We start from the raw sequence: 22,091 nt of genomic DNA on the forward strand, positions 1-22,091 counted from the left end.
GCCCTGTTTCTGTGGGGCATAATAACAATGTTAAAAAAAAATCAACAATTCGTCTGTCAAATCCGGTTATTACCTTAAACGTCAAACAAACTATTTCGGCAAATGACTTACTGTTGTGAAATCTTTCCTTTTTTCTGTTTAAAAGCGGTAGTTTTGGCAGTAATGTAGATTAACTACCTTTGTTGAATTGCTGTTTGTAGTTTTAGTTGTTCTGTATAAATTAATGTCGTTTTATAAACGTTAGCAAAGCGGTAACGGAAAATCTTGTGAGCGCCAAATGTAAGGTCTCATCTCCCATCATGCCTTGCGTCTCAAACCAGCTGTGACGTACGTGGTCCTGTTGTCATGACAAACTGAGTTCACTTTACGTTTAATTCACTCTTGTTTCTCTTCAGATCGTATAAATCTTTCGCCTTTTACTAAAGATTTCCGTGGAGAAGAACAACAAGAGTTTAACTCAATTTTTTGATGCCCTGCTTATGTGGGACTTTCTGACAGTGTTAAAAAAAAAAAACTAAAAATACATCGGTAGAACAAGTGCAATTAACAGACACGCGGTCTGTTTTAGACATATCATTTGTAAGAAGAAAATTGTTCACTCAAACATTTCAATCACCACGTTGGCGACATCTGCTGGAGAAATGTGACAGAATGTCATTTATATATATGACATTTGTGTTGTGTCAAATTCTTGTGTGACTTAGATGGGAAGGAAATTGAGATTATGTGGAAATAAATTAGTGCAACATCTTCTCTCCCATCATGCCTTGCGTCTCACACCAGCTGTGACGTACGTGGTCCTGTTGTCATGACAAACTGAGTTTCACTTTACGTTTAATTCACTCTTGTTTCTCTTCAGATCGTATAAATCTTTCGCCTTTTACTAAAGATTTCCGTGGAGAGGAACGACAGGAGTTTAACTCAATTTTTTGATGCCCTGTTTTCTGTGGGGTATAATAACAATGTTAAAAAAAAAATCAACAATTCGTACTCAATGTCAAATCCGGTTATTACCTTAAACGTCAAACAAACTACTTCGGAAAATGACTTACTGTTGTGAAATCTTTCCTTTTTTCTGTTTAAAAGCGGTAGTTGTGGCAGTAACGTAGATTAACTACCTTTGTTGAATTGCTGTTTGTAGTTTTAGTTGTTTCTGTATAAATTAATGTCGTTTTTATAAACGTTAGCAAAGCGGTAACGGAAAATCTTGTGAGCGCTAAATGTAAGGTCTCATCTCCCATCATGCCTTGCGTCTCAAACCAGCTGTGACGTACGTGGTCCTGTTGTCATGACAAACTGAGTTTCACTTTACGTTTAATTCACTCTTGTTTCTCTTCAGATCGTATAAATCTTTCGCCTTTTACTAAAGATTTCCGTGGAGAGGAACAACAAGAGTTTAACTCAATTTTTTGATGCCTTGCTTATGTGGGGCTTTCTGACAGTGTTAAAAAAGCCTGAAAATACATCGGTAGAACAAGTGCAATTAATACATACACGGTCTGTATGTAGACATATCACTTATAAAAGCCTTGAGCAGTGTAGGTTTACTAATGATGGAATAAGCAATGTTTTCTGAGGCTTTGAACCAACTGAAGCAATGATTGAGTAAATGGTTCACTGTTCACTCAAACATTTCAATCACCACGTTGGCGACATCTGCTGGAGAAATGTGACAGAATGTCATTTATATATATGACATTTGTGTTGTGTCAAATTCTTGTGTGACTTAGATGGGAAGGAAATTGAGATTAGTGGAAATAAATTAGTGCAACATCTTCTCTCCCATCATGCCTTGCGTCTCACACCAGCTGTGACGTACGTGGTCCTGTTGTCATGACAAACTGAGTTTCACTTTACGTTTAATTCACTCTTGTTTCTCTTCAGATCGTATAAATCTTTCGCCTTTTACTAAAGAATTCCGTGGAGAGGAACAACAAGAGGTTAACTCAATTTTTTTGATGCCCTGCTTCTGTGGGGCATAATAACAATGTCAAAAAAAAAAAATCAACAATTCGTACTAAATGTCAAATCCGGTTATTACCTTAAACGTCAAACAAACTATTTCGGAAAATGACTTACTGTTGTGAAATCTTTCCTTTTTTCTGTTTAAAAGCGGTAGTTGTGGCAGTAATGTAGATTAACTACCTTTGTTGAATTGCTGTTTGTAGTTTTAGTTGTTCTGTATAAATTAATGTCGTTTTTATAAACGTTAGCAAAGCGGTAACGGAAAATCTTGTGAGCGCCAAATGTAAGGTCTCATCTCCCATCATGCCTTGCGTCTCAAACCAGCTGTGACGTACGTGGTCCTGTTGTCATGACAAACTGAGTTTCACTTTACGTTTAATTCACTCTTGTTTCTCTTCAGATCGTATAAATCTTTCGCCTTTTACTAAAGATTTCCGTGGAGAGGAACAACAAGAGGTTAACTCAATTTTTTGATGCCCTGCTTATGTGGGGCTTTCTGACAGTGTTAAAAAAAAAACTAAAAATACATCGGTAGAACAAGTGCAATTAACAGACACACGGTCTGTTTTAGACATATCATTTGTAAGAAGAAAATTGTTCACTCAAACATTTCAATCACCACGTTGGCGACATCTGCTGGAGAAATGTGACAGAATGTCATTTATATATATGACATTTGTGTTGTGTCAAATTCTTCTGTGACTTAGATGGGAAGGAAATTGAGATTATGTGGAAATAAATTAGTGCAACATCTTCAACAAGAGGTTAATTCAATTTTTTTGATGCCCTGTTTCTGTGGGGTATAATAACAATGTTAAAAAAAAAAAATCAACAATTCGTACTAAATGTCAAATCCGGTTATTACCTTAAACGTCAAACAAACTATTTCGGAAAATGACTTACTGTTGTGAAATCTTTCCTTTTTTCTGTTTAAAAGCGGTAGTTGTGGCAGTAATGTAGATTAACTACCTTTGTTGAATTGCTGTTTGTAGTTTTAGTTGTTCTGTATAAATTAATGTCGTTTTTACAAACGTTAGCAAAGCGGGTAACGGAAAATCTTGTGAGCGCCAAATGTAAGGTCTCATCTCCCATCATGCCTTGCGTCTCAAACCAGCTGTGACGTACGTGGTCCTGTTGTCATGACAAACTGAGTTTCACTTTACGTTTAATTCACTCTTGTTTCTCTTCAGATCGTATAAATCTTTCGCCTTTTACTAAAGATTTCCGTGGAGAGGAACAAAAGGAGTTTAACTCAATTTTTTTGATGCCCTGCTTCTGTGGGGCATAATAACAATGTTAAAAAAAAATTCAACAATTCGTACTAATTGTCAAATCCGGTTATTACCTTAAACGTCAAACAAACTATTTCGGAAAATGACTTACTGTTGTGAAATCTTTCCTTTTTTCTGTTTAAAAGCGATAGTTGTGGCAGTAATGTAGATTAACTACCTTTGTTGAATTGCTGTTTGTAGTTTTAGTTGTTCTGTATAAATTAATGTCGTTTTTATAAACGTTAGCAAAGCGGTAACGGAAAATCTTGTGAGCGCCAAATGTAAGGTCTCATCTCCCATCATGCCTTGCGTCTCAAACCAGCTGTGACGTACGTGGTCCTGTTGTCATGACAAACTGAGTTTCACTTTACGTTTAATTCACTCTTGTTTCTCTTCAGATCGTATAAATCTTTCGCCTTTTACTAAAGATTTCCGTGGAGAGGAACAACAAGAGTTTAACTCAATTTTTTTGATTCCCTGCTTATGTGGGGCTTTCTGACAGTGTTAAAAAAAAAGAACTAAACATACATCGGTAGAACAAGTGCAATTAATACATACACGGTCTGTATGTAGACATATCACTTATAAAAAGCCTTGAGCAGTGTAGGTTTACTAATGATGGAATAAGCAATGTTTTCTGAGGCTTTGAACCAACTGAAGCAATGATTGAGTAAATGGTTCACTGTTCACTCAAACATTTCAATCACCACGTTGGCGACATCTGCTGGAGAAATGTGACAGAATGTCATTTATATATATGACATTTGTGTTGTGTCAAATTCTTGTGTGACTTAGATGGGAAGGAAATTGAGATTATGTGGAAATAAATTAGTGCAACATCTTCTCTCCCATCATGCCTTGCGTCTCACACCAGCTGTGACGTACGTGGTCCTGTTGTCATGACAAACTGAGTTTCACTTTACGTTTAATTCACTCTTGTTTCTCTTCAGATCGTATAAATCTTTCGCCTTTTACTAAAGATTTCCGTGGAGAGGAACGACAGGAGTTTAACTCAATTTTTGATGCCCTGTTTCTGTGGGGTATAATAACAATGTTAAAAAAAAAATCAACAATTCGTACTCAATGTCAAATCCGGTTATTACCTTAAACGTCAAACAAACTACTTCGGAAAATGACTTACTGTTGTGAAATCTTTCCTTTTTTCTGTTTAAAAGCGGTAGTTGTGGCAGTAACGTAGATTAACTACCTTTGTTGAATTGCTGTTTGTAGTTTTAGTTGTTCTGTATAAATTAATGTCGTTTTTATAAACGTTAGCAAAGCGGTAACGGAAAATCTTGTGAGCGCTAAATGTAAGGTCTCATCTCCCATCATGCCTTGCGTCTCAAACCAGCTGTGACGTACGTGGTCCTGTTGTCATGACAAACTGAGTTTCACTTTACGTTTAATTCACTCTTGTTTCTCTTCAGATCGTATAAATCTTTCGCCTTTTACTAAAGATTTCCGTGGAGAGGAACAACAAGAGTTTAACTCAATTTTTTGATGCCTTGCTTATGTGGGGCTTTCTGACAGTGTTAAAAAAGCCTGAAAATACATCGGTAGAACAAGTGCAATTAATACATACACGGTCTGTATGTAGACATATCACTTATAAAAAGCCTTGAGCAGTGTAGGTTTACTAATGATGGAATAAGCAATGTTTTCTGAGGCTTTGAACCAACTGAAGCAATGATTGAGTAAATGGTTCACTGTTCACTCAAACATTTCAATCACCACGTTGGCGACATCTGCTGGAGAAATGTGACAGAATGTCATTTATATATATGACATTTGTGTTGTGTCAAATTCTTGTGTGACTTAGATGGGAAGGAAATTGAGATTATGTGGAAATAAATTAGTGCAACATCTTCTCTCCCATCATGCCTTGCGTCTCAAACCAGCTGTGACGTACGTGGTCCTGTTGTGATGACAAACTGAGTTTCACTTTACGTTTAATTCACTCTTGTTTCTCTTCAGATCGTATAAATCTTTCGCCTTTTACTAAAGATTTCCGTGGAGAGGAACAACAAGAGTTTAACTCAATTTTTTGATGCCCTGCTTCTGTGGGGCATAATAACAATGTTAAAAAAAAAAAATCAACAATTCGTACTAAATGTCAAATCCGGTTATTACCTTAAACGTCAAACAAACTATTTCGGAAAATGACTTACTGTTGTGAAATCTTTCCTTTTTTCTCTTTAAAAGCGGTAGTTTTGGCAGTAATGTAGATTAACTACCTTTGTTGAATTGCTGTTTGTAGTTTTAGTTGTTCTGTATAAATTAATGTCGTTTTTATAAACGTTAGCAAAGCAGTAACGGAAAATCTTGTGATCGCCAAATGTAAGGTCTCATCTCCCATCATGCCTTGCGTCTCAAACCAGCTTTGACGTACGTGGTCCTGTTGTCATGACAAACTGAGTTTCACTTTACGTTTAATTCACTCTTGTTTCTCTTCAGATCGTATAAATCTTTCGCCTTTTACTAAAGATTTCCGTGGAGAAGAACAACAAGAGTTTAACTCAATTTTTTGATGCCCTGCTTATGTGGGACTTTCTGACAGTGTTAAAAAAAAAAACTAAAAATACATCGGTAGAACAAGTGCAATTAACAGACACGCGGTCTGTTTTAGACATATCATTTGTAAGAAGAAAATTGTTCACTCAAACATTTCAATCACCACGTTGGCGACATCTGCTGGAGAAATGTGACAGAATGTCATTTATATATATGACATTTGTGTTGTGTCAAATTCTTGTGTGACTTCGATGGGAAGGAAATTGAGATTATGTGGAAATAAATTAGTGCAACATCTTCTCTCCCATCATGCCTTGCGTCTCACACCAGCTGTGACGTACGTGGTCCTGTTGTCATGACAAACTGAGTTTCACTTTACGTTTAATTCACTCTTGTTTCTCTTCAGATCGTATAAATCTTTCGCCTTTTACTAAAGATTTCCGTGGAGAGGAACAACAAGAGGTTAACTCAATTTTTTGATGCCCTGCTTATGTGGGGCTTTCTGACAGTGTTAAAAAAAAAACTAAAAATACATCGGTAGAACAAGTGCAATTAACAGACACACGGTCTGTTTTAGACATATCATTTGTAAGAAGAAAATTGTTCACTCAAACATTTCAATCACCACGTTGGCGACATCTGCTGGAGAAATGTGACAGAATGTCATTTATATATATGACATTTGTGTTGTGTCAAATTCTTCTGTGACTTCGATGGGAAGGAAATTGAGATTATGTGGAAATAAATTAGTGCAACATCTTCAACAAGAGGTTAATTCAATTTTTTTGATGCCCTGTTTCTGTGGGGTATAATAACAATGTTAAAAAAAAAAAATCAACAATTCGTACTAAATGTCAAATCCGGTTATTACCTTAAACGTCAAACAAACTATTTCGGAAAATGACTTACTGTTGTGAAATCTTTCCTTTTTTCTGTTTAAAAGCGGTAGTTGTGGCAGTAATGTAGATTAACTACCTTTGTTGAATTGCTGTTTGTAGTTTTAGTTGTTCTGTATAAATTAATGTCGTTTTTACAAACGTTAGCAAAGCGGTAACGGAAAATCTTGTGAGCGCCAAATGTAAGGTCTCATCTCCCATCATGCCTTGCGTCTCAAACCAGCTGTGACGTACGTGGTCCTGTTGTCATGACAAACTGAGTTTCACTTTACGTTTAATTCACTCTTGTTTCTCTTCAGATCGTATAAATCTTTCGCCTTTTACTAAAGATTTCCGTGGAGAGGAACAAAAGGAGTTTAACTCAATTTTTTTGATGCCCTGCTTCTGTGGGGCATAATAACAATGTTAAAAAAAAATTCAACAATTCGTACTAATTGTCAAATCCGGTTATTACCTTAAACGTCAAACAAACTATTTCGGAAAATGACTTACTGTTGTGAAATCTTTCCTTTTTTCTGTTTAAAAGCGATAGTTGTGGCAGTAATGTAGATTAACTACCTTTGTTGAATTGCTGTTTGTAGTTTTAGTTGTTCTGTATAAATTAATGTCGTTTTTATAAACGTTAGCAAAGCGGTAACGGAAAATCTTGTGAGCGCCAAATGTAAGGTCTCATCTCCCATCATGCCTTGCGTCTCAAACCAGCTGTGACGTACGTGGTCCTGTTGTCATGACAAACTGAGTTTCACTTTACGTTTAATTCACTCTTGTTTCTCTTCAGATCGTATAAATCTTTCGCCTTTTACTAAAGATTTCCGTGGAGAGGAACAACAAGAGTTTAACTCAATTTTTTTGATTCCCTGCTTATGTGGGGCTTTCTGACAGTGTTAAAAAAAAATAACTAAACATACATCGGTAGAACAAGTGCAATTAATACATACACGGTCTGTATGTAGACATATCACTTATAAAAAGCCTTGAGCAGTGTAGGTTTACTAATGATGGAATAAGCAATGTTTTCTGAGGCTTTGAACCAACTGAAGCAATGATTGAGTAAATGGTTCACTATTCACTCAAACATTTCAATCACCACGTTGGCGACATCTGCTGGAGAAATGTGACAGAATGTCATTTATATATATGACATTTGTGTTGTGTCAAATTCTTGTGTGACTTCGATGGGAAGGAAATTGAGATTATGTGGAAATAAATTAGTGCAACATCTTCTCTCCCATCATGCCTTGCGTCTCAAACCAGCTGTGACGTACGTGGTCCTGTTGTCATGACAAACTGAGTTTCACTTTACGTTCAATTCACTCTTGTTTCTCTTCAGATCGTATAAATCTTTCGCCTTTTACTAAAGATTTCCGTGGAGAGGAACAACAAGAGTTTAACTCAATTTTTTGATGCCCGGCTTATGCGGGGCTTTCTGACAGTGTAAAAAAAAAACCTAAAAATACATCGGTAGAACAAGTGCAATTAATACATACACGGTCTGTATGTAGACATATCACTTATAAAAAGCCTTGAGCAGTGTAGGTTTACTAATGATGGAATAAGCAATGTTTTCTGAGGCTTTGAACCAACTGAAGCAATGATTGAGTAAATGGTTCACTATTCACTCAAACATTTCAATCACCACGTTGGCGACATCTGCTGGAGAAATGTGACAGAATGTCATTTATATATATGACATTTGTGTTGTGTCAAATTCTTGTGTGACTTAGATGGGAAGGAAATTGAGATTATGTGGAAATAAATTAGTGCAACATCTTCAACAAGAGGTTAATTCAATTATTTTGATGCCCTGCTTCTGTGGGGCATAATAACAATGTTAAAAAAAAAATCAACAATTCGTACTCAATGTCAAATCCGGTTATTACCTTAAACGTCAAACAAACTATTTCGGAAAATGACTTACTGTTGTGAAATCTTTCCTTTTTTCTGTTTAAAAGCGGTAGTTGTGGCAGTAATGTAGATTAACTACCTTTGTTGAATTGCTGTTTGTAGTTTTAGTTGTTCTGTATAAATTAATGTCGTTTTTATAAACGTTAGCAAAGCGGTAACGGAAAATCTTGTGAGCGCCAAATGTAAGGTCTCATCTCCCATCATGCCTTGCGTCTCAAACCAGCTGTGACGTACGTGGTCCTGTTGTCATGACAAACTGAGTTTCACTTTACGTTTAATTCACTCTTGTTTCTCTTCAGATCGTATAAATCTTTCGCCTTTTACTAAAGATTTCCGTGGAGAGGAACAACAAGAGGTTAACTCAATTTTTTGATGCCCTGCTTATGTGGGGCTTTCTGACAGTGTTAAAAAAAAACTAAAAATACATCGGTAGAACAAGTGCAATTAACAGACACACGGTCTGTTTTAGACATATCATTTGTAAGAAGAAAATTGTTCACTCAAACATTTCAATCACCACGTTGGCGACATCTGCTGGAGAAATGTGACAGAATGTCATTTATATATATGACATTTGTGTTGTGTCAAATTCTTCTGTGACTTAGATGGGAAGGAAATTGAGATTATGTGGAAATAAATTAGTGCAACATCTTCAACAAGAGGTTAATTCAATTTTTTTGATGCCCTGTTTCTGTGGGGTATAATAACAATGTTAAAAAAAAAAAATCAACAATTCGTACTAAATGTCAAATCCGGTTATTACCTTAAACGTCAAACAAACTATTTCGGAAAATGACTTACTGTTGTGAAATCTTTCCTTTTTTCTGTTTAAAAGCGGTAGTTGTGGCAGTAATGTAGATTAACTACCTTTGTTGAATTGCTGTTTGTAGTTTTAGTTGTTCTGTATAAATTAATGTCGTTTTTACAAACGTTAGCAAAGCGGTAACGGAAAATCTTGTGAGCGCCAAATGTAAGGTCTCATCTCCCATCATGCCTTGCGTCTCAAACCAGCTGTGACGTACGTGGTCCTGTTGTCATGACAAACTGAGTTTCACTTTACGTTTAATTCACTCTTGTTTCTCTTCAGATCGTATAAATCTTTCGCCTTTTACTAAAGATTTCCGTGGAGAGGAACAAAAGGAGTTTAACTCAATTTTTTTGATGCCCTGCTTCTGTGGGGCATAATAACAATGTTAAAAAAAAATTCAACAATTCGTACTAATTGTCAAATCCGGTTATTACCTTAAACGTCAAACAAACTATTTCGGAAAATGACTTACTGTTGTGAAATCTTTCCTTTTTTCTGTTTAAAAGCGATAGTTGTGGCAGTAATGTAGATTAACTACCTTTGTTGAATTGCTGTTTGTAGTTTTAGTTGTTCTGTATAAATTAATGTCGTTTTTATAAACGTTAGCAAAGCGGTAACGGAAAATCTTGTGAGCGCCAAATGTAAGGTCTCATCTCCCATCATGCCTTGCGTCTCAAACCAGCTGTGACGTACGTGGTCCTGTTGTCATGACAAACTGAGTTTCACTTTACGTTTAATTCACTCTTGTTTCTCTTCAGATCGTATAAATCTTTCGCCTTTTACTAAAGATTTCCGTGGAGAGGAACAACAAGAGTTTAACTCAATTTTTTTGATTCCCTGCTTATGTGGGGCTTTCTGACAGTGTTAAAAAAAAGAACTAAACATACATCGGTAGAACAAGTGCAATTAATACATACACGGTCTGTATGTAGACATATCACTTATAAAAAGCCTTGAGCAGTGTAGGTTTACTAATGATGGAATAAGCAATGTTTTCTGAGGCTTTGAACCAACTGAAGCAATGATTGAGTAAATGGTTCACTATTCACTCAAACATTTCAATCACCACGTTGGCGACATCTGCTGGAGAAATGTGACAGAATGTCATTTATATATATGACATTTGTGTTGTGTCAAATTCTTGTGTGACTTCGATGGGAAGGAAATTGAGATTATGTGGAAATAAATTAGTGCAACATCTTCTCTCCCATCATGCCTTGCGTCTCAAACCAGCTGTGACGTACGTGGTCCTGTTGTCATGACAAACTGAGTTTCACTTTACGTTCAATTCACTCTTGTTTCTCTTCAGATCGTATAAATCTTTCGCCTTTTACTAAAGATTTCCGTGGAGAGGAACAACAAGAGTTTAACTCAATTTTTTGATGCCCGGCTTATGCGGGGCTTTCTGACAGTGTAAAAAAAAAACCTAAAAATACATCGGTAGAACAAGTGCAATTAATACATACACGGTCTGTATGTAGACATATCACTTATAAAAAGCCTTGAGCAGTGTAGGTTTACTAATGATGGAATAAGCAATGTTTTCTGAGGCTTTGAACCAACTGAAGCAATGATTGAGTAAATGGTTCACTATTCACTCAAACATTTCAATCACCACGTTGGCGACATCTGCTGGAGAAATGTGACAGAATGTCATTTATATATATGACATTTGTGTTGTGTCAAATTCTTGTGTGACTTAGATGGGAAGGAAATTGAGATTATGTGGAAATAAATTAGTGCAACATCTTCAACAAGAGGTTAATTCAATTATTTTGATGCCCTGCTTCTGTGGGGCATAATAACAATGTTAAAAAAAAAATCAACAATTCGTACTCAATGTCAAATCCGGTTATTACCTTAAACGTCAAACAAACTATTTCGGAAAATGACTTACTGTTGTGAAATCTTTCCTTTTTTCTGTTTAAAAGCGGTAGTTGTGGCAGTAATGTAGATTAACTACCTTTGTTGAATTGCTGTTTGTAGTTTTAGTTGTTCTGTATAAATTAATGTCGTTTTTATAAACGTTAGCAAAGCGGTAACGGAAAATCTTGTGAGCGCCAAATGTAAGGTCTCATCTCCCATCATGCCTTGCGTCTCAAACCAGCTGTGACGTACGTGGTCCTGTTGTCATGACAAACTGAGTTTCACTTTACGTTTAATTCACTCTTGTTTCTCTTCAGATCGTATAAATCTTTCGCCTTTTACTAAAGATTTCCGTGGAGAAGAACAACAAGAGTTTAACTCAATTTTTTGATGCCCTGCTTATGTGGGACTTTCTGACAGTGTTAAAAAAAAAAACTAAAAATACATCGGTAGAACAAGTGCAATTAACAGACACGCGGTCTGTTTTAGACATATCATTTGTAAGAAGAAAATTGTTCACTCAAACATTTCAATCACCACGTTGGCGACATCTGCTGGAGAAATGTGACAGAATGTCATTTATATATATGACATTTGTGTTGTGTCAAATTCTTGTGTGACTTAGATGGGAAGGAAATTGAGATTATGTGGAAATAAATTAGTGCAACATCTTCTCTCCCATCATGCCTTGCGTCTCACACCAGCTGTGACGTACGTGGTCCTGTTGTCATGACAAACTGAGTTTCACTTTACGTTTAATTCACTCTTGTTTCTCTTCAGATCGTATAAATCTTTCGCCTTTTACTAAAGATTTCCGTGGAGAGGAACGACAGGAGTTTAACTCAATTTTTTTGATGCCCTGCTTATGTGGGGCTTTCTGACAGTGTTAAAAAAAAAACTAAAAATACATCGGTAGAACAAGTGCAATTAACAGACACGCGGTCTGTTTTAGACATATCATTTGTAAGAAGAAAATTGTTCACTCAAACATTTCAATCACCACGTTGGCGACATCTGCTGGAGAAATGTGACAGAATGTCATTTATATATATGACATTTGTGTTGTGTCAAATTCTTCTGTGACTTAGATGGGAAGGAAATTGAGATTATGTGGAAATAAATTAGTGCAACATCTTCAACAAGAGGTTAATTCAATTTTTTTGATGCCCTGTTTCTGTGGGGTATAATAACAATGTTAAAAAAAAAAAAATCAACAATTCGTACTAAATGTCAAATCCGGTTATTACCTTAAACGTCAAACAAACTATTTCGGAAAATGACTTACTGTTGTGAAATCTTTCCTTTTTTCTGTTTAAAAGCGGTAGTTGTGGCAGTAATGTAGATTAACTACCTTTGTTGAATTGCTGTTTGTAGTTTTAGTTGTTCTGTATAAATTAATGTCGTTTTTACAAACGTTAGCAAAGCGGTAACGGAAAATCTTGTGAGCGCCAAATGTAAGGTCTCATCTCCCATCATGCCTTGCGTCTCAAACCAGCTGTGACGTACGTGGTCCTGTTGTCATGACAAACTGAGTTTCACTTTACGTTTAATTCACTCTTGTTTCTCTTCAGATCGTATAAATCTTTCGCCTTTTACTAAAGATTTCCGTGGAGAGGAACAAAAGGAGTTTAACTCAATTTTTTTGATGCCCTGCTTCTGTGGGGCATAATAACAATGTTAAAAAAAAATTCAACAATTCGTACTAATTGTCAAATCCGGTTATTACCTTAAACGTCAAACAAACTATTTCGGAAAATGACTTACTGTTGTGAAATCTTTCCTTTTTTCTGTTTAAAAGCGATAGTTGTGGCAGTAATGTAGATTAACTACCTTTGTTGAATTGCTGTTTGTAGTTTTAGTTGTTCTGTATAAATTAATGTCGTTTTTATAAACGTTAGCAAAGCGGTAACGGAAAATCTTGTGAGCGCCAAATGTAAGGTCTCATCTCCCATCATGCCTTGCGTCTCAAACCAGCTGTGACGTACGTGGTCCTGTTGTCATGACAAACTGAGTTTCACTTTACGTTTAATTCACTCTTGTTTCTCTTCAGATCGTATAAATCTTTCGCCTTTTACTAAAGATTTCCGTGGAGAGGAACAACAAGAGTTTAACTCAATTTTTTTGATTCCCTGCTTATGTGGGGCTTTCTGACAGTGTTAAAAAAAAGAACTAAAAATACATCGGTAGAACAAGTGCAATTAATACATACACGGTCTGTATGTAGACATATCACTTATAAAAAGCCTTGAGCAGTGTAGGTTTACTAATGATGGAATAAGCAATGTTTTCTGAGGCTTTGAACCAACTGAAGCAATGATTGAGTAAATGGTTCACTATTCACTCAAACATTTCAATCACCACGTTGGCGACATCTGCTGGAGAAATGTGACAGAATGTCATTTATATATATGACATTTGTGTTGTGTCAAATTCTTGTGTGACTTAGATGGGAAGGAAATTGAGATTATGTGGAAATAAATTAGTGCAACATCTTCTCTCCCATCATGCCTTGCGTCTCACACCAGCTGTGACGTACGTGGTCCTGTTGTCATGACAAACTGAGTTTCACTTTACGTTTAATTCACTCTTGTTTCTCTTCAGATCGTATAAATCTTTCGCCTTTTACTAAAGATTTCCGTGGAGAGGAACGACAGGAGTTTAACTCAATTTTTTGATGCCCTGTTTCTGTGGGGTATAATAACAATGTTAAAAAAAAAATCAACAATTCGTACTCAATGTCAAATCCGGTTATTACCTTAAACGTCAAACAAACTACTTCGGAAAATGACTTACTGTTGTGAAATCTTTCCTTTTTTCTGTTTAAAAGCGGTAGTTGTGGCAGTAACGTAGATTAACTACCTTTGTTGAATTGCTGTTTGTAGTTTTAGTTGTTCTGTATAAATTAATGTCGTTTTTATAAACGTTAGCAAAGCGGTAACGGAAAATCTTGTGAGCGCTAAATGTAAGGTCTCATCTCCCATCATGCCTTGCGTCTCAAACCAGCTGTGACGTACGTGGTCCTGTTGTCATGACAAACTGAGTTTCACTTTACGTTTAATTCACTCTTGTTTCTCTTCAGATCGTATAAATCTTTCGCCTTTTACTAAAGATTTCCGTGGAGAGGAACAACAAGAGTTTAACTCAATTTTTTGATGCCTTGCTTATGTGGGGCTTTCTGACAGTGTTAAAAAAGCCTGAAAATACATCGGTAGAACAAGTGCAATTAATACATACACGGTCTGTATGTAGACATATCACTTATAAAAAGCCTTGAGCAGTGTAGGTTTACTAATGATGGAATAAGCAATGTTTTCTGAGGCTTTGAACCAACTGAAGCAATGATTGAGTAAATGGTTCACTGTTCACTCAAACATTTCAATCACCACGTTGGCGACATCTGCTGGAGAAATGTGACAGAATGTCATTTATATATATGACATTTGTGTTGTGTCAAATTCTTGTGTGACTTAGATGGGAAGGAAATTGAGATTATGTGGAAATAAATTAGTGCAACATCTTCTCTCCCATCATGCCTTGCGTCTCACACCAGCTGTGACGTACGTGGTCCTGTTGTCATGACAAACTGAGTTTCACTTTACGTTTAATTCACTCTTGTTTCTCTTCAGATCGTATAAATCTTTCGCCTTTTACTAAAGATTTCCGTGGAGAGGAACAACAAGAGGTTAACTCAATTTTTTTGATGCCCTGCTTCTGTGGGGCATAATAACAATGTCAAAAAAAAAAAATCAACAATTCGTACTAAATGTCAAATCCGGTTATTACCTTAAACGTCAAACAAACTATTTCGGAAAATGACTTACTGTTGTGAAATCTTTCCTTTTTTCTGTTTAAAAGCGGTAGTTGTGGCAGTAATGTAGATTAACTACCTTTGTTGAATTGCTGTTTGTAGTTTTAGTTGTTCTGTATAAATTAATGTCGTTTTTATAAACGTTAGCAAAGCGGTAACGGAAAATCTTGTGAGCGCCAAATGTAAGGTCTCATCTCCCATCATGCCTTGCGTCTCAAACCAGCTGTGACGTACGTGGTCCTGTTGTCATGACAAACTGAGTTTCACTTTACGTTTAATTCACTCTTGTTTCTCTTCAGATCGTATAAATCTTTCGCCTTTTACTAAAGATTTCCGTGGAGAAGAACAACAAGAGTTTAACTCAATTTTTTGATGCCCTGCTTATGTGGGACTTTCTGACAGTGTTAAAAAAAAAAACTAAAAATACATCGGTAGAACAAGTGCAATTAACAGACACGCGGTCTGTTTTAGACATATCATTTGTAAGAAGAAAATTGTTCACTCAAACATTTCAATCACCACGTTGGCGACATCTGCTGGAGAAATGTGACAGAATGTCATTTATATATATGACATTTGTGTTGTGTCAAATTCTTGTGTGACTTCGATGGGAAGGAAATTGAGATTATGTGGAAATAAATTAGTGCAACATCTTCTCTCCCATCATGCCTTGCGTCTCACACCAGCTGTGACGTACGTGGTCCTGTTGTCATGACAAACTGAGTTTCACTTTACGTTTAATTCACTCTTGTTTCTCTTCAGATCGTATAAATCTTTCGCCTTTTACTAAAGATTTCCGTGGAGAGGAACAACAAGAGGTTAATTCAATTTTTTTGATGCCCTGCTTCTGTGGGGCATAATAACAATGTTAAAAAAAAAATCAACAATTCGTACTAAATGTCAAATCCGGTTATTACCTTAAACGTCAAACAAACTATTTCGGAAAATGACTTACTGTTGTGAAATCTTTCCTTTTTTCTGTTTAAAAGCGGTAGTTGTGGCAGTAATGTAGATTAACTACCTTTGTTGAATTGCTGTTTGTAGTTTTAGTTGTTCTGTATAAATTAATGTCGTTTTTATAAACGTTAGCAAAGCGGTAACGGAAAATCTTGTGAGCGCCAAATGTAAGGTCTCATCTCCCATCATGCCTTGCGTCTCAAACCAGCTGTGACGTACGTGGTCCTGTTGTCATGACAAACTGAGTTTCACTTTACGTTTAATTCACTCTTGTTTCTCTTCAGATCGTATAAATCTTTCGCCTTTTACTAAAGATTTCCGTGGAGAGGAACAACAAGAGGTTAACTCAATTTTTGATGCCCTGCTTATGTGGGGCTTTCTGACAGTGTTAAAAAAAAAAACTAAAAATACATCGGTAGAACAAGTGCAATTAACAGACACACGGTCTGTTTTAGACATATCATTTGTAAGAAGAAAATTGTTCACTCAAACATTTCAATCACCACGTTGGCGACATCTGCTGGAGAAATGTGACAGAATGTCATTTATATATATGACATTTGTGTTGTGTCAAATTCTTCTGTGACTTAGATGGGAAGGAAATTGAGATTATGTGGAAATAAATTAGTGCAACATCTTCAACAAGAGGTTAATTCAATTTTTTTGATGCCCTGTTTCTGTGGGGTATAATAACAATGTTAAAAAAAAAAAAATCAACAATTCGTACTAAATGTCAAATCCGGTTATTACCTTAAACGTCAAACAAACTATTTCGGAAAATGACTTACTGTTGTGAAATCTTTCCTTTTTTCTGTTTAAAAGCGGTAGTTGTGGCAGTAATGTAGATTAACTACCTTTGTTGAATTGCTGTTTGTAGTTTTAGTTGTTCTGTATAAATTAATGTCGTTTTTACAAACGTTAGCAAAGCGGTAACGGAAAATCTTGTGAGCGCCAAATGTAAGGTCTCATCTCCCATCATGCCTTGCGTCTCAAACCAGCTGTGACGTACGTGGTCCTGTTGTCATGACAAACTGAGTTTCACTTTACGTTTAATTCACTCTTGTTTCTCTTCAGATCGTATAAATCTTTCGCCTTTTACTAAAGATTTCCGTGGAGAGGAACAAAAGGAGTTTAACTCAATTTTTTTGATGCCCTGCTTCTGTGGGGCATAATAACAATGTTAAAAAAAATTCAACAATTCGTACTAATTGTCAAATCCGGTTATTACCTTAAACGTCAAACAAACTATTTCGGAAAATGACTTACTGTTGTGAAATCTTTCCTTTTTTCTGTTTAAAAGCGATAGTTGTGGCAGTAATGTAGATTAACTACCTTTGTTGAATTGCTGTTTGTAGTTTTAGTTGTTCTGTATAAATTAATGTCGTTTTTATAAACGTTAGCAAAGCGGTAACGGAAAATCTTGTGAGCGCCAAATGTAAGGTCTCATCTCCCATCATGCCTTGCGTCTCAAACCAGCTGTGACGTACGTGGTCCTGTTGTCATGACAAACTGAGTTTCACTTTACGTTTAATTCACTCTTGTTTCTCTTCAGATCGTATAAATCTTTCGCCTTTTACTAAAGATTTCCGTGGAGAGGAACAACAAGAGTTTAACTCAATTTTTTTGATTCCCTGCTTATGTGGGGCTTTCTGACAGTGTTAAAAAAAAATAACTAAACATACATCGGTAGAACAAGTGCAATTAATACATACACGGTCTGTATGTAGACATATCACTTATAAAAAGCCTTGAGCAGTGTAGGTTTACTAATGATGGAATAAGCAATGTTTTCTGAGGCTTTGAACCAACTGAAGCAATGATTGAGTAAATGGTTCACTATTCACTCAAACATTTCAATCACCACGTTGGCGACATCTGCTGGAGAAATGTGACAGAATGTCATTTATATATATGACATTTGTGTTGTGTCAAATTCTTGTGTGACTTCGATGGGAAGGAAATTGAGATTATGTGGAAATAAATTAGTGCAACATCTTCTCTCCCATCATGCCTTGCGTCTCAAACCAGCTGTGACGTACGTGGTCCTGTTGTCATGACAAACTGAGTTTCACTTTACGTTCAATTCACTCTTGTTTCTCTTCAGATCGTATAAATCTTTCGCCTTTTACTAAAGATTTCCGTGGAGAGGAACAACAAGAGTTTAACTCAATTTTTTGATGCCCTGCTTATGCGGGGCTTTCTGACAGTGTAAAAAAAAACCTAAAAATACATCGGTAGAACAAGTGCAATTAATACATACACGGTCTGTATGTAGACATATCACTTATAAAAAGCCTTGAGCAGTGTAGATTTACTAATGATGGAATAAGCAAAGTTTTCTGAGGCTTTGAACCAACTGAAGCAATGATTGAGTAAATGGTTCACTATTCACTCAAACATTTCAATCACCACGTTGGCGACATCTGCTGGAGAAATGTGACAGAATGTCATTTATATATATGACATTTGTGTTGTGTCAAATTCTTGTGTGACTTAGATGGGAAGGAAATTGAGATTATGTGGAAATAAATTAGTGCAACATCTTCAACAAGAGGTTAATTCAATTTTTTTGATGCCCTGCTTATGTGGGGCATAATAACAATGTTAAAAAAAAAATCAACAATTCGTACTCAATGTCAAATCCGGTTATTACCTTAAACGTCAAACAAACTATTTCGGAAAATGACTTACTGTTGTGAAATCTTTCCTTTTTTCTGTTTAAAAGCGGTAGTTGTGGCAGTAATGTAGATTAACTACCTTTGTTGAATTGCTGTTTGTAGTTTTAGTTGTTCTGTATAAATTAATGTCGTTTTTATAAACGTTAGCAAAGCGGTAACGGAAAATCTTGTGAGCGCCAAATGTAAGGTCTCATCTCCCATCATGCCTTGCGTCTCAAACCAGCTGTGACGTACGTGGTCCTGTTGTCATGACAAACTGAGTTTCACTTTACGTTTAATTCACTCTTGTTTCTCTTCAGATCGTATAAATCTTTCGCCTTTTACTAAAGATTTCCGTGGAGAGGAACAACAAGAGGTTAACTCAATTTTTTGATGCCCTGCTTATGTGGGGCTTTCTGACAGTGTTAAAAAAAAACTAAAAATACATCGGTAGAACAAGTGCAATTAACAGACACACGGTCTGTTTTAGACATATCATTTGTAAGAAGAAAATTGTTCACTCAAACATTTCAATCACCACGTTGGCGACATCTGCTGGAGAAATGTGACAGAATGTCATTTATATATATGACATTTGTGTTGTGTCAAATTCTTCTGTGACTTAGATGGGAAGGAAATTGAGATTATGTGGAAATAAATTAGTGCAACATCTTCAACAAGAGGTTAATTCAATTTTTTTGATGCCCTGTTTCTGTGGGGTATAATAACAATGTTAAAAAAAAAAAATCAACAATTCGTACTAAATGTCAAATCCGGTTATTACCTTAAACGTCAAACAAACTATTTCGGAAAATGACTTACTGTTGTGAAATCTTTCCTTTTTTCTGTTTAAAAGCGGTAGTTGTGGCAGTAATGTAGATTAACTACCTTTGTTGAATTGCTGTTTGTAGTTTTAGTTGTTCTGTATAAATTAATGTCGTTTTTACAAACGTTAGCAAAGCGGTAACGGAAAATCTTGTGAGCGCCAAATGTAAGGTCTCATCTCCCATCATGCCTTGCGTCTCAAACCAGCTGTGACGTACGTGGTCCTGTTGTCATGACAAACTGAGTTTCACTTTACGTTTAATTCACTCTTGTTTCTCTTCAGATCGTATAAATCTTTCGCCTTTTACTAAAGATTTCCGTGGAGAGGAACAAAAGGAGTTTAACTCAATTTTTTTGATGCCCTGCTTCTGTGGGGCATAATAACAATGTTAAAAAAAAATTCAACAATTCGTACTAATTGTCAAATCCGGTTATTACCTTAAACGTCAAACAAACTATTTCGGAAAATGACTTACTGTTGTGAAATCTTTCCTTTTTTCTGTTTAAAAGCGATAGTTGTGGCAGTAATGTAGATTAACTACCTTTGTTGAATTGCTGTTTGTAGTTTTAGTTGTTCTGTATAAATTAATGTCGTTTTTATAAACGTTAGCAAAGCGGTAACGGAAAATCTTGTGAGCGCCAAATGTAAGGTCTCATCTCCCATCATGCCTTGCGTCTCAAACCAGCTGTGACGTACGTGGTCCTGTTGTCATGACAAACTGAGTTTCACTTTACGTTTAATTCACTCTTGTTTCTCTTCAGATCGTATAAATCTTTCGCCTTTTACTAAAGATTTCCGTGGAGAGGAACAACAAGAGTTTAACTCAATTTTTTTGATTCCCTGCTTATGTGGGGCTTTCTGACAGTGTTAAAAAAAAGAACTAAACATACATCGGTAGAACAAGTGCAATTAATACATACACGGTCTGTATGTAGACATATCACTTATAAAAAGCCTTGAGCAGTGTAGGTTTACTAATGATGGAATAAGCAATGTTTTCTGAGGCTTTGAACCAACTGAAGCAATGATTGAGTAAATGGTTCACTATTCACTCAAACATTTCAATCACCACGTTGGCGACATCTGCTGGAGAAATGTGACAGAATGTCATTTATATATATGACATTTGTGTTGTGTCAAATTCTTGTGTGACTTCGATGGGAAGGAAATTGAGATTATGTGGAAATAAATTAGTGCAACATCTTCTCTCCCATCATGCCTTGCGTCTCAAACCAGCTGTGACGTACGTGGTCCTGTTGTCATGACAAACTGAGTTTCACTTTACGTTCAATTCACTCTTGTTTCTCTTCAGATCGTATAAATCTTTCGCCTTTTACTAAAGATTTCCGTGGAGAGGAACAACAAGAGTTTAACTCAATTTTTTGATGCCCGGCTTATGCGGGGCTTTCTGACAGTGTAAAAAAAAAACCTAAAAATACATCGGTAGAACAAGTGCAATTAATACATACACGGTCTGTATGTAGACATATCACTTATAAAAAGCCTTGAGCAGTGTAGGTTTACTAATGATGGAATAAGCAATGTTTTCTGAGGCTTTGAACCAACTGAAGCAATGATTGAGTAAATGGTTCACTATTCACTCAAACATTTCAATCACCACGTTGGCGACATCTGCTGGAGAAATGTGACAGAATGTCATTTATATATATGACATTGTGTTGTGTCAAATTCTTGTGTGACTTAGATGGGAAGGAAATTGAGATTATGTGGAAATAAATTAGTGCAACATCTTCAACAAGAGGTTAATTCAATTATTTTGATGCCCTGCTTCTGTGGGGCATAATAACAATGTTAAAAAAAAAATCAACAATTCGTACTCAATGTCAAATCCGGTTATTACCTTAAACGTCAAACAAACTATTTCGGAAAATGACTTACTGTTGTGAAATCTTTCCTTTTTTCTGTTTAAAAGCGGTAGTTGTGGCAGTAATGTAGATTAACTACCTTTGTTGAATTGCTGTTTGTAGTTTTAGTTGTTCTGTATAAATTAATGTCGTTTTATAAACGTTAGCAAAGCGGTAACGGAAAATCTTGTGAGCGCCAAATGTAAGGTCTCATCTCCCATCATGCCTTGCGTCTCAAACCAGCTGTGACGTACGTGGTCCTGTTGTCATGACAAACTGAGTTTCACTTTACGTTTAATTCACTCTTGTTTCTCTTCAGATCGTATAAATCTTTCGCCTTTTACTAAAGATTTCCGTGGAGAAGAACAACAAGAGTTTAACTCAATTTTTTGATGCCCTGCTTATGTGGGACTTTCTGACAGTGTTAAAAAAAAAAACTAAAAATACATCGGTAGAACAAGTGCAATTAACAGACACGCGGTCTGTTTTAGACATATCATTTGTAAGAAGAAAATTGTTCACTCAAACATTTCAATCACCACGTTGGCGACATCTGCTGGAGAAATGTGACAGAATGTCATTTATATATATGACATTTGTGTTGTGTCAAATTCTTGTGTGACTTAGATGGGAAGGAAATTGAGATTATGTGGAAATAAATTAGTGCAACATCTTCTCTCCCATCATGCCTTGCGTCTCACACCAGCTGTGACGTACGTGGTCCTGTTGTCATGACAAACTGAGTTTCACTTTACG

General features: G+C 36.0%; 37 non-coding genes across 37 annotated transcripts; all 37 read left to right on the plus strand.

Moving 5' to 3' along the window:
• Positions 1–375: 375 nt before the first annotated feature.
• Positions 376–489, plus strand: LOC113156919. Its single transcript, XR_003298354.1, has one exon. It is a non-coding gene; the product is annotated as a U5 spliceosomal RNA (small nuclear RNA).
• A 350-nt stretch (positions 490–839) lies between these two features.
• On the plus strand, positions 840–954 carry LOC113156910. The gene has a single exon (XR_003298345.1). It is a non-coding gene; the product is annotated as a U5 spliceosomal RNA (small nuclear RNA).
• A 365-nt stretch (positions 955–1,319) lies between these two features.
• On the plus strand, positions 1,320–1,433 carry LOC113156959. Its single transcript, XR_003298391.1, has one exon. It is a non-coding gene; the product is annotated as a U5 spliceosomal RNA (small nuclear RNA).
• Positions 1,434–1,866: 433 nt separating this feature from the next.
• On the plus strand, positions 1,867–1,979 carry LOC113156931. Its single transcript, XR_003298365.1, has one exon. It is a non-coding gene; the product is annotated as a U5 spliceosomal RNA (small nuclear RNA).
• A 368-nt stretch (positions 1,980–2,347) lies between these two features.
• LOC113156971 lies at positions 2,348–2,459 on the plus strand. Its single transcript, XR_003298402.1, has one exon. It is a non-coding gene; the product is annotated as a U5 spliceosomal RNA (small nuclear RNA).
• Positions 2,460–3,135: 676 nt separating this feature from the next.
• Positions 3,136–3,250, plus strand: LOC113156890. Its single transcript, XR_003298326.1, has one exon. It is a non-coding gene; the product is annotated as a U5 spliceosomal RNA (small nuclear RNA).
• A 364-nt stretch (positions 3,251–3,614) lies between these two features.
• Positions 3,615–3,729, plus strand: LOC113156992. The gene has a single exon (XR_003298420.1). It is a non-coding gene; the product is annotated as a U5 spliceosomal RNA (small nuclear RNA).
• Positions 3,730–4,166: 437 nt separating this feature from the next.
• LOC113156918 lies at positions 4,167–4,279 on the plus strand. The gene has a single exon (XR_003298353.1). It is a non-coding gene; the product is annotated as a U5 spliceosomal RNA (small nuclear RNA).
• Positions 4,280–4,643: 364 nt separating this feature from the next.
• Positions 4,644–4,757, plus strand: LOC113156960. The gene has a single exon (XR_003298392.1). It is a non-coding gene; the product is annotated as a U5 spliceosomal RNA (small nuclear RNA).
• A 433-nt stretch (positions 4,758–5,190) lies between these two features.
• LOC113156979 lies at positions 5,191–5,304 on the plus strand. The gene has a single exon (XR_003298410.1). It is a non-coding gene; the product is annotated as a U5 spliceosomal RNA (small nuclear RNA).
• Positions 5,305–5,670: 366 nt separating this feature from the next.
• Positions 5,671–5,784, plus strand: LOC113156921. The gene has a single exon (XR_003298355.1). It is a non-coding gene; the product is annotated as a U5 spliceosomal RNA (small nuclear RNA).
• Positions 5,785–6,135: 351 nt separating this feature from the next.
• On the plus strand, positions 6,136–6,247 carry LOC113156972. Its single transcript, XR_003298403.1, has one exon. It is a non-coding gene; the product is annotated as a U5 spliceosomal RNA (small nuclear RNA).
• Positions 6,248–6,922: 675 nt separating this feature from the next.
• Positions 6,923–7,037, plus strand: LOC113156891. Its single transcript, XR_003298327.1, has one exon. It is a non-coding gene; the product is annotated as a U5 spliceosomal RNA (small nuclear RNA).
• Positions 7,038–7,401: 364 nt separating this feature from the next.
• On the plus strand, positions 7,402–7,516 carry LOC113156993. The gene has a single exon (XR_003298421.1). It is a non-coding gene; the product is annotated as a U5 spliceosomal RNA (small nuclear RNA).
• A 437-nt stretch (positions 7,517–7,953) lies between these two features.
• On the plus strand, positions 7,954–8,067 carry LOC113156951. The gene has a single exon (XR_003298384.1). It is a non-coding gene; the product is annotated as a U5 spliceosomal RNA (small nuclear RNA).
• Positions 8,068–8,829: 762 nt separating this feature from the next.
• Positions 8,830–8,941, plus strand: LOC113156973. Its single transcript, XR_003298404.1, has one exon. It is a non-coding gene; the product is annotated as a U5 spliceosomal RNA (small nuclear RNA).
• Positions 8,942–9,615: 674 nt separating this feature from the next.
• On the plus strand, positions 9,616–9,730 carry LOC113156892. The gene has a single exon (XR_003298328.1). It is a non-coding gene; the product is annotated as a U5 spliceosomal RNA (small nuclear RNA).
• Positions 9,731–10,094: 364 nt separating this feature from the next.
• Positions 10,095–10,209, plus strand: LOC113156994. The gene has a single exon (XR_003298422.1). It is a non-coding gene; the product is annotated as a U5 spliceosomal RNA (small nuclear RNA).
• Positions 10,210–10,645: 436 nt separating this feature from the next.
• On the plus strand, positions 10,646–10,759 carry LOC113156954. Its single transcript, XR_003298386.1, has one exon. It is a non-coding gene; the product is annotated as a U5 spliceosomal RNA (small nuclear RNA).
• A 760-nt stretch (positions 10,760–11,519) lies between these two features.
• Positions 11,520–11,633, plus strand: LOC113156922. The gene has a single exon (XR_003298356.1). It is a non-coding gene; the product is annotated as a U5 spliceosomal RNA (small nuclear RNA).
• A 349-nt stretch (positions 11,634–11,982) lies between these two features.
• On the plus strand, positions 11,983–12,097 carry LOC113156886. Its single transcript, XR_003298321.1, has one exon. It is a non-coding gene; the product is annotated as a U5 spliceosomal RNA (small nuclear RNA).
• Positions 12,098–12,773: 676 nt separating this feature from the next.
• On the plus strand, positions 12,774–12,888 carry LOC113156893. The gene has a single exon (XR_003298329.1). It is a non-coding gene; the product is annotated as a U5 spliceosomal RNA (small nuclear RNA).
• A 364-nt stretch (positions 12,889–13,252) lies between these two features.
• On the plus strand, positions 13,253–13,367 carry LOC113156995. The gene has a single exon (XR_003298423.1). It is a non-coding gene; the product is annotated as a U5 spliceosomal RNA (small nuclear RNA).
• A 436-nt stretch (positions 13,368–13,803) lies between these two features.
• On the plus strand, positions 13,804–13,917 carry LOC113156913. Its single transcript, XR_003298348.1, has one exon. It is a non-coding gene; the product is annotated as a U5 spliceosomal RNA (small nuclear RNA).
• Positions 13,918–14,281: 364 nt separating this feature from the next.
• On the plus strand, positions 14,282–14,395 carry LOC113156961. Its single transcript, XR_003298393.1, has one exon. It is a non-coding gene; the product is annotated as a U5 spliceosomal RNA (small nuclear RNA).
• A 435-nt stretch (positions 14,396–14,830) lies between these two features.
• On the plus strand, positions 14,831–14,943 carry LOC113156905. Its single transcript, XR_003298340.1, has one exon. It is a non-coding gene; the product is annotated as a U5 spliceosomal RNA (small nuclear RNA).
• Positions 14,944–15,309: 366 nt separating this feature from the next.
• Positions 15,310–15,423, plus strand: LOC113156924. The gene has a single exon (XR_003298358.1). It is a non-coding gene; the product is annotated as a U5 spliceosomal RNA (small nuclear RNA).
• A 351-nt stretch (positions 15,424–15,774) lies between these two features.
• On the plus strand, positions 15,775–15,887 carry LOC113156901. Its single transcript, XR_003298336.1, has one exon. It is a non-coding gene; the product is annotated as a U5 spliceosomal RNA (small nuclear RNA).
• Positions 15,888–16,253: 366 nt separating this feature from the next.
• On the plus strand, positions 16,254–16,363 carry LOC113156909. The gene has a single exon (XR_003298344.1). It is a non-coding gene; the product is annotated as a U5 spliceosomal RNA (small nuclear RNA).
• Positions 16,364–17,041: 678 nt separating this feature from the next.
• LOC113156895 lies at positions 17,042–17,156 on the plus strand. Its single transcript, XR_003298330.1, has one exon. It is a non-coding gene; the product is annotated as a U5 spliceosomal RNA (small nuclear RNA).
• A 363-nt stretch (positions 17,157–17,519) lies between these two features.
• Positions 17,520–17,634, plus strand: LOC113156881. The gene has a single exon (XR_003298318.1). It is a non-coding gene; the product is annotated as a U5 spliceosomal RNA (small nuclear RNA).
• Positions 17,635–18,071: 437 nt separating this feature from the next.
• LOC113156988 lies at positions 18,072–18,185 on the plus strand. Its single transcript, XR_003298418.1, has one exon. It is a non-coding gene; the product is annotated as a U5 spliceosomal RNA (small nuclear RNA).
• A 761-nt stretch (positions 18,186–18,946) lies between these two features.
• On the plus strand, positions 18,947–19,058 carry LOC113156974. Its single transcript, XR_003298405.1, has one exon. It is a non-coding gene; the product is annotated as a U5 spliceosomal RNA (small nuclear RNA).
• A 674-nt stretch (positions 19,059–19,732) lies between these two features.
• Positions 19,733–19,847, plus strand: LOC113156896. The gene has a single exon (XR_003298331.1). It is a non-coding gene; the product is annotated as a U5 spliceosomal RNA (small nuclear RNA).
• Positions 19,848–20,211: 364 nt separating this feature from the next.
• LOC113156884 lies at positions 20,212–20,326 on the plus strand. The gene has a single exon (XR_003298319.1). It is a non-coding gene; the product is annotated as a U5 spliceosomal RNA (small nuclear RNA).
• Positions 20,327–20,762: 436 nt separating this feature from the next.
• Positions 20,763–20,876, plus strand: LOC113156955. The gene has a single exon (XR_003298387.1). It is a non-coding gene; the product is annotated as a U5 spliceosomal RNA (small nuclear RNA).
• A 758-nt stretch (positions 20,877–21,634) lies between these two features.
• LOC113156925 lies at positions 21,635–21,748 on the plus strand. The gene has a single exon (XR_003298359.1). It is a non-coding gene; the product is annotated as a U5 spliceosomal RNA (small nuclear RNA).
• Positions 21,749–22,091: the final 343 nt, after the last annotated feature.

This window comes from Anabas testudineus, chromosome 19, assembly GCF_900324465.2.
Source record: "Anabas testudineus chromosome 19, fAnaTes1.2, whole genome shotgun sequence".
In the NCBI taxonomy this organism is placed as follows: domain Eukaryota; kingdom Metazoa; phylum Chordata; class Actinopteri; order Anabantiformes; family Anabantidae; genus Anabas; species Anabas testudineus.